A 15,212-nucleotide genomic window follows, 5' to 3' on the forward strand; every position below is an offset into this window, starting at 1 on the left:
CTGGTCATGTATAACTAAGAAGAACCAACAAAATAGAAAAACATAAAACACACTAAACAGGACCATAGGACCAAATTGATAGCATTACACTCGGATGAGGAAATATCTTTAGGTACATTACAGAATTTTCTAAATCGCTCCCCCATTGGATACTGCCAAAAGTGTTGGAGTCAGAAGGGAAGGTGGAGTTTCAGGATGCTGTATGGAGAAAAAAAGATCCCCCCCGCTTTTATGTGCAGGAACTGCGGTCCTAGGGGGCAGGTAACCTTGAGGCCTCCATGATTAATTAAGGCAGAGAGGAGCAAGGTGCATTGGAATCTATGGAGTTATTTACCAAATTAGGAAAACCTGGAATTGGCTTTCCTGGACTCCCAATCAAACCCAAATTGTTTTTCATTAATAGACAGACCATGGAGTCCCCCTTAATAAGAAGTCTTCTCTGTATTATGTGACTTTTTTTTTACCACTGAATTGGGGGGACAAGACCAGAGATCTCTTTGGAAACACATTGGCTTTGTTTGCATCAAGACAAGCAGGTAGGGTCTTTTTTTTTTCTTTTCTTATCTTTTGGTCAAGTGCAGAGTATTCAGCTGATATAAGAATGCACACCTGGGCATGGGGTCTCTGGTTTTTGGAGGAGGCAAGATCCCATTGCCTGGGATCCAGGGGACTGGTGGGAACCAGGGAGAGCACCCAGGGTGGCCTTGATCTGCACAAGGCTGTTATCCTGTGACCACTGCAGGTATTTCTCTCAAAAAGAAAGAAAGAAAGAAAAAAAAAGTGTCACACACCCGTCATTGCAGCGTCTAGGGAGGCTGAGGCAGGAGGATGGCTAATTGAAAGCCAGCTTCAAAAAAGCAAGGTGCTAAGCAACTCAATGAGACCCTGTCTCTAAACTTCAAGCTAGGGCTGGGGAAGGGGCTCAGAGGTGGAGGCCTCTTAATTCAACCCTTAGTGGCCAGAGTAAGAGAGAGCCTGGGTGCAGCTTGGGTTTACCCAGGTCTGTGCTCTGGGGGTCTCTTCTGTGCTGATCTCCTTATTCTGCCTCCAGCTCAATGTGGGCTCCAGATACAGATTCAACTCAGCTGGAGGAACATCAGCTCTCATACTGCCAACCTGGTGGGAACCCTCTCCAGGGGGCCGGCCCCCCTCACCACCACCATGAACTTCCACCAGCGCTGGCCATGATGAACTGGACAGTTCCCACAGGGCAAAAGGCCAGTTCTACTTGGAGAATTTTGCACAGATGAACAGAGGACAAGTCATCATCCCGAAGACGCTCTGGGTGGTCTTATTATAGGAGGAGGCCCAGGTGGTGAAACTTTCAAAAAATGTCTTCAATTTCCTAACATCAAAACCCAACAGAACTTAGAATTCTGGTCACCCTAACCCAATGCCCAGACCTCAAAACAAAAAGAAAATAAGCTGCACTCAAACCCTGCCATTCTGGCCTCATTCTTGCTGTTATCACTCAAAAAAAAGGTTTGCTGGGCTCAGGCTGGGGAGAGCAGAGACTGACTGACGCCCTGTCCAATCAGAAGCCCCCGTGCTGAGAGATGTCCAATCCTGAGCGCAGCCAGCAAACAGGGGGCGGGTCTTTGCGCTCGGGATGGGATTTATTTCTCCCGGGTTTGTGCAGTTGGCCTCCAGGCTTCGCTGGGTGCTTAGGATCCTGGTTGGCTCTGCCATGCAGGGGCTGAAGCTCCCCAGGGCAGGCTTGTCTGCTGGGCACCAGGAAATGGTGAGTGTGCAGTGGCACCAGTTGCCTGGATAGAGAGGCTTAGGAGAGAGGTAGGGTAGGGAGGCCATCAGGTGTGACCCACTGTGGTGGAACCTGAGTTGGCCGACCCCGACTCCGGGGGCTTTCTGCGTCCACAGGCCTGAGCCCATTGGGGACAGCACCCCTTAGTCCCTGTGGCCAGCCAGGTGGAGAGTGTGACAGTGGCAGGGACCCCACCAGCCTCCCCATCCCCTGGGGCAACCTCAGCCCCTGCTCCAGTCCTAAGTGGCAGGTGAGCTTGGCTGCCCAGCGTCTTCCTGGGCTGTGGTGATTGACAGGTTGAACCAGAGAATAATCAACTGCAAGCCAGAGGATGGCGCACACCTGTCATCCCAGTGGCTGCGGGTAGGGGGCTGATGCAGATGGATTGTGAGGTCAAGGCCAGCCTAGGCAAGTGGGTGAGGCACTTAGAGACTCACGGAGACCCTGCCTCTAAATAAAGTTCAAAATAGGACTGGGGATGGGGCTAGGTGGTTGAGGGCCTCTGAGTTCAATGCCCAGTACCAATAAAAAAAAGAAAAAAATTCCAATCTTCAAACACCCTTTTCCTGCAGGAGGGGATCTATGGCAAACAGGGACCTCGCTTATTCCTCAGCTAATTTTGTGGAGTTTTTTTTTTTTTTTTTTTGTAGTTAACAGAAGGGTGCCTTACCACTCAGCCATATCCCTGGTAGTTTTTAGTTTTTATTCTGACCGCAGGTCCAGCTAAGTTGCTGAGATTGACCTTGTTAGGATTTGATTGATAATGACTTTTTTGTTGCAATTAAGTATAGGATTTTCACATCCACGTGGGCTCATGGGTGGACTTTATTGACGTCGTGATTCCTAGATGATAATTGTAACAGTACAGCTCCACAATGTTCATGTTAGGTAATAACTCTTTTTCTCTTATATTTCAAAAGTTTCTTGGTTAAGTTTACATATATTTAACTTTGTGGATGAATTTTAGGACTGGATGCTTCCATTAAGAGTAAAGCATGCTGGATTGTTTGTTAGTGCATCATAGTTATACGTAATACCTCATGCATATGGCACCTTGTAAAACTGACCCATGGTATTTTATACTATTTCTAAGCTGAATATCCCATGACTAGTAATGTATTGTCCTGGTCCTATGAACTGATTGCAGCAAGTTCCTGTGGCAGGGGTCTATCATGTGTCTTTATTAGCAAAACAGTTTCTACAAATAGTTAAGAAGCACTTAAACTCTTTCAGTTTATTAGAATTATTTTGTTTTCTATCATCATTGATACTATTTAATTTTGTCTCTAATAGGATTTTATTTTACATTTCTTGGGTTTCTAAAGATGTTGAATTCTTTTTATTCTCATTATTAAACACATGGGTATCTCTTGTATAAATTGGCAGCTCAAGTCTTCTTCCTGAATTTCTTCTGTGGTGGATTTCAGAGTGTTGGGACCATAAGAATCACCAGTTCATGGGCCTTTTTTCTACCGAAGCAGGCAGGGATCTGCAGGGGTGTCAGGTTTTTCTCAAGCCTGAGGTTTTTATTCTGTTTTGGGGGTATGGGGAGCATAGTGGATGAATTCAGAGGTCCTTTCCCACAAAGCTACATCCCTTGTACTTTCTATCATTTATCTCCTAACAGATGCTGAGATGCTGAGTCTGGCCTTGAACTTATACCTCAGCTTCCTGAGTGGCTGGGATTACAGGGGTGGCCCTCCTGCCCGGGGCCCCCTGAATGTTCTAAATGTAAGGGAAGAAAAATATCAGATCCACAACCCTGTCTCCCAGACGAAACCTGTATACTTTTATCAATGAATTCCTCAAATTCAAGTCCCCTGTCCCCACTGTAATAAAAAAAGAAGAAAAGGTTTTTTTCACTTTATGAGCATTTTACATGAAAGAAAAGTATACCAAAAACAACTTAACATTTGAAAAAATTTGTGAGTTTGTGTGTGTGTGCATGTGTACTCCCTCTTTCTCTTTCAGGCCAAACACTTTGTCAGAATGTCTTTGGGCTGAGTGTCCCTGCTGTGGACTGCATGTCCTAGGGGTCTCATGCCCTCTGTGATATTTTCCTGGTCCTGGTTTGGCTCTGCCTGACACAGGGATCCCACACCTGGGTCATCTGAGGTCTCCTGAGCATCTGGTAAATATCAGCCACATGTTGACCTATGAGCAGGTGCATTCAGGGGAAGTAGTTTCTCAGGGGAGCAGGTGACTGCTCTGAGGCTTGGAGGAGTCTCCTTATCCAGAAGCCACTTCAGAAGTTCCCTCGTCCTGACTCCTGTGGATACTTGAACATCAGTCGGAATGCAGCCATTTATGAACACACTGGTTCAAGTTCCTTTGGAAATACATCCAGAGTGGTTGTTAGCTTTTAAAGAACTCCATGCTATTTTTAAAACATGGCTGCACTAAACTGATATTCTAGCCCCATGTGAGCACGTCTCTTTCTCCATACCCATGTCCTTGGAGGACTAGTTCCTTCCCCTGTTTGATAGGAGCCTTTCCCACACCTGAAGTCAGGCTGGAGAAGCTCTCCTACTTTGCTGGGACTGAATTCCTGATGCAATTTGTTAGAACCCAGGCTGCCTGTGCTCACTGCAGGAAGGTGGTGTGAGCGTATTCTAGAAAGAAACAGGGTTTTGACCCCTTTTGCTGCACTCCTGGTGTGGATTGTAGCACAGGGAAATACTGAGACATCAATGTGATGCCCCTCCTTTGTGATCCAGGGAGATATGCACATGCACAATTGCCATTGCTCCCAAAACTTGGTGGGTTAGCATGGAGTCCATGAATGGGGAAAAATGTTGGGACTCTGAGTGCCTGGACATACTCCTTCCAGAAAGGACTGTTCAAGCCTGGAGTTACTACTGAGGTAGGGGGAAGAGGTCTCAGGCAGGGCTGCTGGGTGGACTGCATTTGTCCTGTCTACCCTTAGGGACTGGCTAGAGAGGAGCTAAACTGTTAGCAACCACAGTTTGCAGATCATGCTGGCCAATCCCTTTTAGGGATAAATGGGGACCCTTGAGACCACAGTCCCCTTCATCCCTGGTCCCATGGATAAAGCTCATGACCCTCCACAGCCATAGAAAAGCACTCCTTTTTCTCTCATCCTGATACTTGTGTATATCCAGCTCTTTCTTCTATGAGCACCATACAAATTGCTTTTCCAGCTACAAGTCATTTAGTGTTTAATGTGCTCCATTTGTGACCCCAATTCAGTATGCCTCTACTCTAGGTGCCTCTGGATTGGGGTATTCTGTCCCAATTATGTGGCACATTGCTCAAGGCAGGACTAATGCCCACGTGTCCCCCAACTTTCCCTGCCCTTTGGATGGTAGAGATTTTCTGAGTGGTCCAATGCATAGGTCTCTCAGTCCATGTATAACTTTATTAAAGGGGGACTCAAAACAGAAGTAGGTACTTATTGGGTGTATTCATGTGTGAAGAGAATTTAGGAGCCTTCTATTCTTGTATAATTTTGAAACATAATCCTCTTCAATATGTGCTTCTTCGGGGTGCTGAAGTATAGTCCAGTACCACGCACATCCTGCCCCCAAGCCCTACCAGTGCTCTGCGCCTCCAGTTCCCACACCTCCCTTCACGTTGGGTTGTCTTGTTCATTCACATTAAATCCTCTGCTGTAGATGGTGGCATTTATCTAGACCTTTTCAATGCACTTCATAATAAAAATGACATTTACATACATATGGAGTCATCTATGAAATTTCTGCTTTGTGATTTTTTTGGTCTTCAAATTACTGCAATATGATAATTTTATAATATGCATTGGTGCCTGGTAATGATAGCTCCTGCTTTTGCTCTTAGAGTTCCGAATTCTTGGCTCATTTCATATTGATTCAACCTTCCAGGAGAATTTTCAAACTGTTTGCTTTGGTCCCTTCTTCAATTACAAGGAAATAATGGTGAAATTTTGATGGGGTGTTATCCTAGATGAACTTGAGGGAAGGTGTCCTCTTTATACTGAGGAGTCCTATCATCTATACCCAGGGTGTGTAATTCAGTCTGTTATGTGATAATCTGTATTTGTATTTTTTCAAATTCATCAGATGTACTATTTAAGTATGCTTATATGTAAAATGTGACATTTATGTTACAGCTATATAAAACTGACATGGTGTTCATAGCATTTGTCAAACTGTATGCAATATGGCAAACAAAATGTGGCTGATTCCCAGAAATAGTTATTTTCCATAGTTTATTATTTATCTATTACCAAATGGACATCTTCTGTCACCAGGCCCTGGGTCTCGGCTCTGGAAGAGCATGCTGTGTCCCCATATGGACAGGTGCTGTAGGGTCCATATCTGTTTCTGTGGATCTTCATGATAACCCCACATGTTCTTCAACACTGTCTCAATTTTTGTTCAATGTGACTTTATGGTGCAGTCCCTCTTTTCTTAAGATGTTTATTGCTTTGTGATGAAGGGAAAATTTAGATACCTGCTATTTGAAGGAGATGTTCACGGCTCTTGCCTGCGTTTCTCTTGTAGTCTCTGTTCTCCTTTCTTAGAAGAGTTTGGTTAAAGTTGAGGCAATTGGTTTCTTTCATCTGTCACTTCTCCTTGTTCTCTTTCATGGAGTCATTTGAGGAATAGAAGTTTTGTTTTCATATGTACAATGTATAAATTTAAAAATATTTTTTCTGTAACATTGAAAAGGTCTTTTTTTCATTCTTTTTTTCTTTTTGTGAAACTGGGGGTTAGAACCAGGGTGCCCTATTACTGAACACTATCCTCAGTCCTTTTAAAATTTTTATTTAGAAAATTTAATTTTTTCTTAATTTTTAAAAATTACTACTGCCTATTTATTTTTAAATTTAGGCAGGGTTTTACTCCGTTGCTAGGGTAAGCTTTACAATTGTGATCCCCCTGCCTCAGCCTCCAGACCACTGGATATATCGGGCATGTAGCACAAAATGCATCCTATCTCAGTTAGTTAGTTTGTTTGTTTGTTTCTTTTTTTCTAGATGTTTTTTTCGATCATGAATTTTTATAGTTTTTATTCTTTTTTTTAAATACATTACAACAGTGTAATGCATCCTAATCCTTATTTCACATAGAGCACAATTTTTCTTATTTCTGTATATAATGTATATTCACATCAATTTATGCCATTATACATGTACTTTTTTGCATTACAACTCTTAATACACATATATATCACAATTTTTCATCTCTTTGTATATAAATATGTTGACACCCAATTCAAGTCTTCATACATGAACTTTGTATAAAGATTTCCATCACATTACATTATCTTTGCTATTCCCCTGTGCCCTCCCTTTCCCCTCTGCCCTACTTAGAATTCATCTATTCCTTCCATGCTCCCCTTCCCTAACCCACTATGAGTCAGCCTCCTTATATCAGAGAAAACATTTGGCATTTTTTTGGGGGGGGCATTGGCTGACTTCACCTAGATTTATCTTCTCCAACTCTATCCATTTACGTGCAAGTGCCATGATTTTGTTTTTGTTTTTTTTAATGATGAGTAATATTCCATTGTGTATATAAGCCACATTTTTTTTATCCAGTCATCCACTGAAGAGCATCTAAGTTGACTCCATAGTTTAGCTATTGTGAATTGTGCTGCTATAAACATTGACCTGGCTGTGTCCCTGTAGTGTGCTGTTTTTGGTATAGTCCGAGAAGAGAAATAGTTGGGTCAAATGGTGGTTCCATTCCCAGATATCCAAGGAATCACCATACTGGCTGCACCAATTTGCAGTCCCACCAGCAGTGTATGAGTGTACCTCTTCCCCACATCCTCTGCAACACTTATTGTTGTTTGTCTTCATAATAACAGCCCTTCTGACTAGAGTGAGATGGAATCTTAGAGTGGTTTTAATTTGAATTTCTCTGACTGCTAGAGATGATGAGAATTTTTTCATATAATTGTTGATTTATTGTGTATCCTTTTCTGAGAAGTGTCTGTTCGGGTCCTTAGCCCATTTATTGATTGGACTATTTGGGTTTTTGTTTGTTTGTTTGTTTTGTTGTTGAGATGTTTGAGTTCTTTATATACCCTAGAGATTAGTGCTCTAACTGATGTGTGATGGGGTAAAGATTAGCTCCCAGAAAGTATGCTCTCTATTCTATTGTTTTTATTAATAAAAAACTTTATTTTAAATTGATCCCATGTGTTGATTTATGGTTTTAATTCCTGTGCTATAAAAGTGTTATTAAGGAAGTTGTGGCCTAATCCCACCTGATGGAGATTAGGGCCTACTTTTTCTTTTATTTGGAGAGTCTCTGGTTTAATTCCTAGACCCTTGATCCATTTTGAGTTAACTTTTATGCATGGTGAGAGAGAGGGATTCAATTTTGTTTTGCTACCTATCGATTTTCAGTTTTCCCAGCACCATTTGTTGAAGAGGCTATCTATTCTCCAATCCATGTTCTTGGCAACTTTGTCTAATATAAAATAATTGTAGTTTGTGGGTTGGTCTCTGTGTCCTCTATTCTGGGCTATTGGTCTACTAGCCTGTTTTGATGCCAGTACCATATTGTTTTTGTTACTATGTCTCTGAAGTATAGTTTAAGGTCTGGTATAGCAATACCACCTGCGTCCCTTTTCCAGCTAAGAATTGCTTTATCTATTCTGGGTCTATTATTTTTCCAGATGTAATTCATGATTGCTTTTTCTATTTCTATCTGAAATGCCATTGGAATTTTGATCAGAATTGCATTAAATCTGTATAGTGCTTTTGGTAGTATGATCATTTTGATAATATTAATTCTGCCTATTCAAGATCAAGTTAAATCTTTCCATCTTCTAAGGTCTTTGATTTCTCTTTAGTGTTTCATAGTTTTCATTGTATAGATCCTTCACCTCTTGTTGATTTCCAAGTATCTTTTTTATTGAGGATATTGTGAATGGGGTAATTTTTCTCATTTCTCTCTCGAAGAATTTGTCACTGATATACAGAAATGCCTTTGATTTATGGGTGTTGATTTTATATCCTGCTACTTTGCTAAACTCTAGTTCTATAAGTTTTCTAGTGGAGTTTTTTGAGTCATCGAGGTACAGAATCATATCATCAGCAAATAGTGCTAGTTTAAGTTCTTCTTTTCCTATGCTTATTTGTTTAATTTCTTTTTTTAAAACTTCTTTCTTTTATTGGTTGTTCACAACATTACAAAGCTCTTTACATATCATATTTTATACATTACATTGAAGAACTCCCAATTTTACCCCAAATGCAGATTGCAGAATCACTCCTTTAATTTCTTTAATCTTTCTAATTGCTCTGGCCAGTGTTTCAAGTACTATATTGAATAGAATTGTGAGAGAGGGCATCCCTGTCTTGTTTTCAATTGTATAGGGAATGCCTTCAGTTTTTCTCCATTTAGAATGATGTTGGCCTGAGACTTTGCATTGAGAGCCTTTCAAATGTTGAGGGAAGTTCCTGTTATCCTTTGTTTTTCAAGTGTTTTGAACATGAAGGTGTGCTGTATTTTATCAAATGCTTTTTTTGCATTTGTTGAGATGATCATAAGGTTCTTATCTTTAAATCTACTGATGTGAGGAATTACATTAATTGATATCTGTATGTTGAACCAATGTTGAATCCTGGAATGAATCCCACTTTATCATGATTAACCATCTTTTTGATATATTTTTGTATTTGATTTGCCAGAATTTTATTCAGAATTTTTGCTTCTGCTTTTTAGAGGTATTGGTCTGAAGTACACTTTTTTGTCTGTGTTTGTCTGATTTTAGAATGAAGGAGATATTGGCCTTATAGAGTGAGTTTGGAAGTGCTCCCTCTTTTTATATTTCATAGAATAATTTGAGGAGTGTTGGTATTAGTTTTTTTTTTTTTTGAAGGTATTGTATCCATTGAGTCCTGGGCTTCATTTATTTTTATTTTGGGGGGGTTGGTAGGCTTTAGATGGTGTCTTCTATTTCATTGCTTGAAAATGATCTGTTTAACTTATTCAGTTTGGGTAAGTCACATGATTCTAGACATTTGTTGATGACTCCAGTATTTTCTATTTTATTGCACTTGAAATTTCCAAAATAATTTCTAATTATCTTCTGTATTTCTCTAATATTCATGGTGATATTTCCTTTTTCATCATGGATTTTAGTAATTGGAGTATTTCTCTCCTTCTCTTCAGTAGCATGGATAAGGTTTTATCAAATGTATTTGTTTTTCAAAGAGCCAACTATTCATTTTGAAAACTAAAAATATATGGCAGCACAATATATTACAATTCTTATTACACATATACAGCAAAATTTTTCATATCTCTGTATATAAAGTAGGTTGACATCAATTCATGTGTTCATATGTGTACTTTGCATAATGATGTCTATTATATTCCAGCATCCTTGCTAATCCCTTTCCCCTCACTATTCCTCCCACCACTCTGCCCAAAATAGAATTAATCCATTCCTCCTATGCTCCCCCTCCCTACCCCACTATGAGTCAGCCTCTTTATATCAGAGAAAACATTCAGCATTTGTTATTTTGGGTTTGGCTAACTTAGCATTATCTTTCCCAATGCCATCCATTTACCTGCAAATGCCATGATTTTATTTTATTTTGTATTGCTAAGTAATATTCCATTGTGTGAAAATGCCATGTTTTCTTTATCCATTCATCCACTGAAGGACATCTATGTTGGCTCCAAAGTTTAACTCTTGTGAATTGTGCTGCTATAAACATTGTGACTGTGTCCCTGTAGTATGCTGTTTTTAAGTCCTTTAGGTATAGACTGGGGAGTGGGATAGCTGGGTCAAATGGTGGTACCATTACCAGTCACTTTGTCATTTTTTATTTGCTCCTCCTGCATGCTAGGTGTTTTCATTATGATGTGCGTTGGTGTAGACTTGTAGTGATCTTGTTCATTTGGTATCCTATTCGATCCTTGTATTTGATTTCCCAATTCACTCTACATGTTTGGAAATTTTTCTGGTATTATTTCGTTGAGTAGATTGTCCATTTCTGTAGTTTAGACCTCTATGCCTTCATCTATCCTAATAGTTGTTAAATTTGGTCTTTTAATATTATCTCACAATTCTTGAATCTTCTGCTCATGGTTTCTTACCATCTTCACTGGGGTCAACTTTATTTTTTCAAGATTATATATTTTGCCTTCAATGTCAGACGTTCTGTCTTCCAAGTGATCTATTCTGTTGGAAGTGCTTCCTATTGAGTTCTTAATTTGGTTTACCATTTCCCTCATTTCAAGGATCTCTGTTTTTTTTTTTTTTCAAAATCTCTATCTCATTATTGAAGGAATTTTTGCTTTCTGTGTTTGCTTATGTAACTATTTATCAAAATAATTCTTTGCTGCCTATATTTGCTCTCATATCATCCTTTAATTTACAGAAAAATTATGTACCTTCTCCCATTTATCCTGCTATTTTGACCATGGATTCTAATAATGTAGCATCTTTATTTGGGGCACATTCTTTTTTGATTTCTCATATTTTACATGCATCTTCCCTTTCAACTCTGTGTTTTTAAGATACATAGCCATGTAGGCTTATAGGGTCCCCAATGGGTTTCAATATATTTCTTTTAAGAAATTCATTTATTTTTTAAATACACGACAAAAGTGGAATGCATTACAATTCTTATTACACACAGAGCACAATTTTTTGTATCTCTGTATAGAAAGTATATTTATGCTAATTTATGCCATTATATATGTACCCATTTCTTTCTGCAATACAAGTCTTAATACACATATATATCACATTTTTTCACATCTCTGGTTGTATATAAGGTATGTTGGCACCAATTTGTGTCTTCATATATGTACTTTGGATAATGGTGTCATCACATTCCACAATCACTGCTAATCCCCTGCCTCTTCCCCTCCCCTCCAACCCCTCTGACCTATGTAGAATTTATCTATTCTTCCCATGCTTCCCCTGCCTACCCCACTATACTCAGCCTCTTTATATCAGAGAAACCATTCAACATTTATGTGTTGGGATTGCCTAACTTCACTTTTCCAATACCATCCATTTACATGCAATTGCCATGATTTTATTATTACTGAGTAAAATTGCATTGTGAATATATGCCCCATATTTTTATCCATTCATCCACTGAAGGGCATCTGGGTTGGCTCCACAGTTTGCTATTCTGCATTGTGCTGCCATAAACATTGGCATGGCTGTGACCCTGTAATATGCTGTTTTCAAGTCCTTTGAGAATAGTCTGAGAAGAGGAATAGCTGGGTCAAATGGTGTTTTCATTCCCAGATTTCCAAGGAATCTTTATACAGTTTTCCATCTTGTTTTCACCAATTTGCAGTCCCACCAGCAGTGTATGAGTGTGTTTATCCCCCCATATCCTTGCCAACATTTGTTGTTTGTCTTTATGATAGCTGCCATTCTGACTGGAGTGAGATGATATCTTAGAGTGGATTTGATCTGCATTTCTCTAATTTCAAGAGATGATGAACTTTTAAAAAAATATTTGTTGATTGATTCTACATCCTTTTCTGAAAAATGTTCAGGTCCTTGGCCAATTTGTTGATTGGATTATTGGTTTTTTTGGTGCTTAGCATTTTGAGTTCTTTAAATACTAGATATTAGTTCTCTATCTGATGTGTGAGGGGTAAAAATCTACTTCCAGGATGTAAGCTCTCTGTTCACCTCAGATTTTTTTTTCTGAGAAGAAACTTTTTAGTTTGAATCCATCCCATTTGTTGATTCTTGTTTTTAATCCTTGTGCTATACGCATCCTATTAAGAAATTTGGGGCGGCCTATCCCCATGTGATGAAGATTATGGCCTACTTTTTCTTTTATTAGATGCAGAGTCTCTGGTTTAAATCCTAAGTCTTTGATCCAATTTGAGTTGAGTTTGGGGCATGGTGAGAGATAGGGTTTTAATATCATTTTTTGGAAAATGGATTTCTAGTTTTCCCAGCACCATTTTTTGAAGAGGCTATCTTTTCTACAATCCATGTTCTTGGCACCTTTGTCTAATGTAAGATAATTGTAATTTTGTGAGTTAGTCTATGTGTCCTCTATTCTGTACCATTGGTCTACTGGCCTGTTTTGGTGCCAATACCATGCTGTTTTTGTTACTATTGCTCTGTAGTATGTAGTGATACCACCTGCTTTGCTCTTCCTGATTTTAATTGCTTTAGTTATTATGGGCTTCTTATTTTTCCAGATGAATTTCATGATTGCTTTTTCTATTTCTATGAGAAATGTCATTGGGATTCTGATAAGAATTGCATTAAATCAGTGTAGTGCTTTTGGTTGTATGGTCGTTTTGATAATATTAATTCTGCCTATGCAAGAGTAAGGTAGATCTTTCTATTTTCTAAGGTCTTCTTTGATTTCTTTCTTTAGGGTTCTGTAGGTTTCATTGTATAGATCTTTCACCTTTTTTGTTAAGTTGATTCCCAAGTATCCTATGTGTTCTCTTATTGAAGTTACTGTAAATGGGGTAGTTTTTCTTATTTCCTTCTTGAGGCATTGTCACTGATATACAGAAATTCCTTTATTAAAAGTGTGTTAATTTTATATCCTGCTGCTTTGCTGAATTCATTTTCTAGTTCTAGAACTTTTCTGGTGGTGCTTTTGGGGTCTTCTAGGTATAGAATCATGTTTTCTGCAATTAGTGCTAATTTAAGTTCTTTTCCTGTAGTTATTCCTTTACTTTCTTTCGTCTGTCTAATTGCTCTGGCCAGTGTTTCAAGAAATATGTTGAATAGAAATGGTGTGAGAGAGGACCCCTGTCTTGTTCCAGTTTTTAGAGGGAATGCCTTTAGTTTTTCTCCCTTTAGAATGATGTTGTCCTTAAGCTTAATGTAGAGAGCCAGTATGATCTTGAGGTGTTTTTCTGTTATCTCAAGTTATTCTAATTTTTTGAACATGAAAGGGTTCTGTATTTTGTCAAATAATTTTTTTGTGTCTCTTGAAATGATCATATGATTCTTATTTTTAAGTTTAATGATGTGATGAATTACCTTTATTGATTTCTATATGTTGAACCAACCCTGTATTCCTAAACAAACCCCACTTGATCTTGGTGCACGACCATTTTAATATGTTTTTGTATTTAATTTGGCAGAATTTTTTTTCAGAATTTTTTCATCCATGTTCATTGGAGATATTAGCCTGAAGTTTTCTTTCTTTCATTTGTCCCAGCCTGGTTTGGGGATCAGGGTGATATTGGCCTCGTTGAATGAGTTTGGAAGTGCTGCTTCTTTCTGTATTTTCTAAAATAAATTGAAGAATATTGGTATTTTTGAATTTCTTTTTCAAAGGTCTTGTTTAACTCCGCAGTGTATCCATCTGGGCCTTGGCTTTCTTGGTTGGTAAGCTTCTGATGGCATCTTGTATTTCATCATTTAATATTGGTCTGTTTAAATTGTGTATGTCTTCTTGATTCAATGTGGGCATATCATATGACTTAAAAAATTTGTTGATGCCTTCAGTGTCTTATGTTTTATTGGGGTATACATTTTCAAGATAATTTCTAAATATCTTGTCTATTTCTGTAGTGTCTGTTGGGATATTGCCTTTTTCATCATATATGATGATAATTTGAATTTTATCTCTCTTTGTCTTTATTAGCATAGGGTCTGTCAGAGAACCAACTTTTGTCAAGGTTTAATTGTTTCTTTTAATTCAGTTTAAGTTCTAATTTCAATTATTTCTTGCCTTCTACTTTGCTGTTGTTTTGTTCTTCTAGGGCTTTGAGATGAAGTATGAGATTAATGATTGACTTTTTCTTCTTTTAAGGAATGAACTCCATGCAATGAATTTTCTTCCTAGTACTGCTTTCATAGTGTCCCAGAGATTTTGATATGTTGTGTCTATGTTCTTGTTTACCTCTAAGAATTTTTTAATTTTCTCCTCGAAGTCTTCTGTAACCCATTGTTCATTCTATTGCACCAAATTGATTCACTCGTTGAACTGCTTATAAAACTTGAAATAATTCAAGTTTGTCTTTTCAAAGGTGGTAGTGTCACTTTACATGTCTCCAAACATTAATATTTTTTGAATATTTTACACATTGGGAATGTGTCATGGATGATACTTGAAACTAATTGTATTGGGGATCTCAATCTATTTCATGAATAGAAAGCAGAGAGAATAGAAACCAGACTGTTTTAAAAAGCTTTTTTACCGCTTTTTTGTCTCCCTTGTGCACAATCACCTCATGAGAATATCTTTGACAAGTCTTATCTGAATCTGGAATGTCCGATAAATTTCACATTCACTGATTGCAGAAAAGTTAGGCGTTGGGCTTTTATTCAGTGCTTGGGTTATGATATATATCCTTCACATCACTCTGATATAGAATATATATACTGTTTTTAGACTTATGTATTTTCCTCTGAATTAGATAATGGAAAGTATCTTATTACATAATTAAAGTCACTCTCCTACATGACAGTCAGTTAACTAACTCTTAATTCAAATTAAAAACTGAATAATGGTTTGGACCATGTTTTA

General features: G+C 38.4%; 1 protein-coding gene across 1 annotated transcript in view; it reads right to left on the bottom strand.

Moving 5' to 3' along the window:
* The window catches only part of LOC144371289 (uncharacterized), a 376,020-nt gene that overhangs the window by 186,272 nt on the left and 174,536 nt on the right, over positions 1–15,212 (bottom strand).

This window comes from Ictidomys tridecemlineatus, chromosome 16 (genome assembly GCF_052094955.1).
Source record: "Ictidomys tridecemlineatus isolate mIctTri1 chromosome 16, mIctTri1.hap1, whole genome shotgun sequence".
NCBI lineage: Eukaryota > Metazoa > Chordata > Mammalia > Rodentia > Sciuridae > Ictidomys > Ictidomys tridecemlineatus.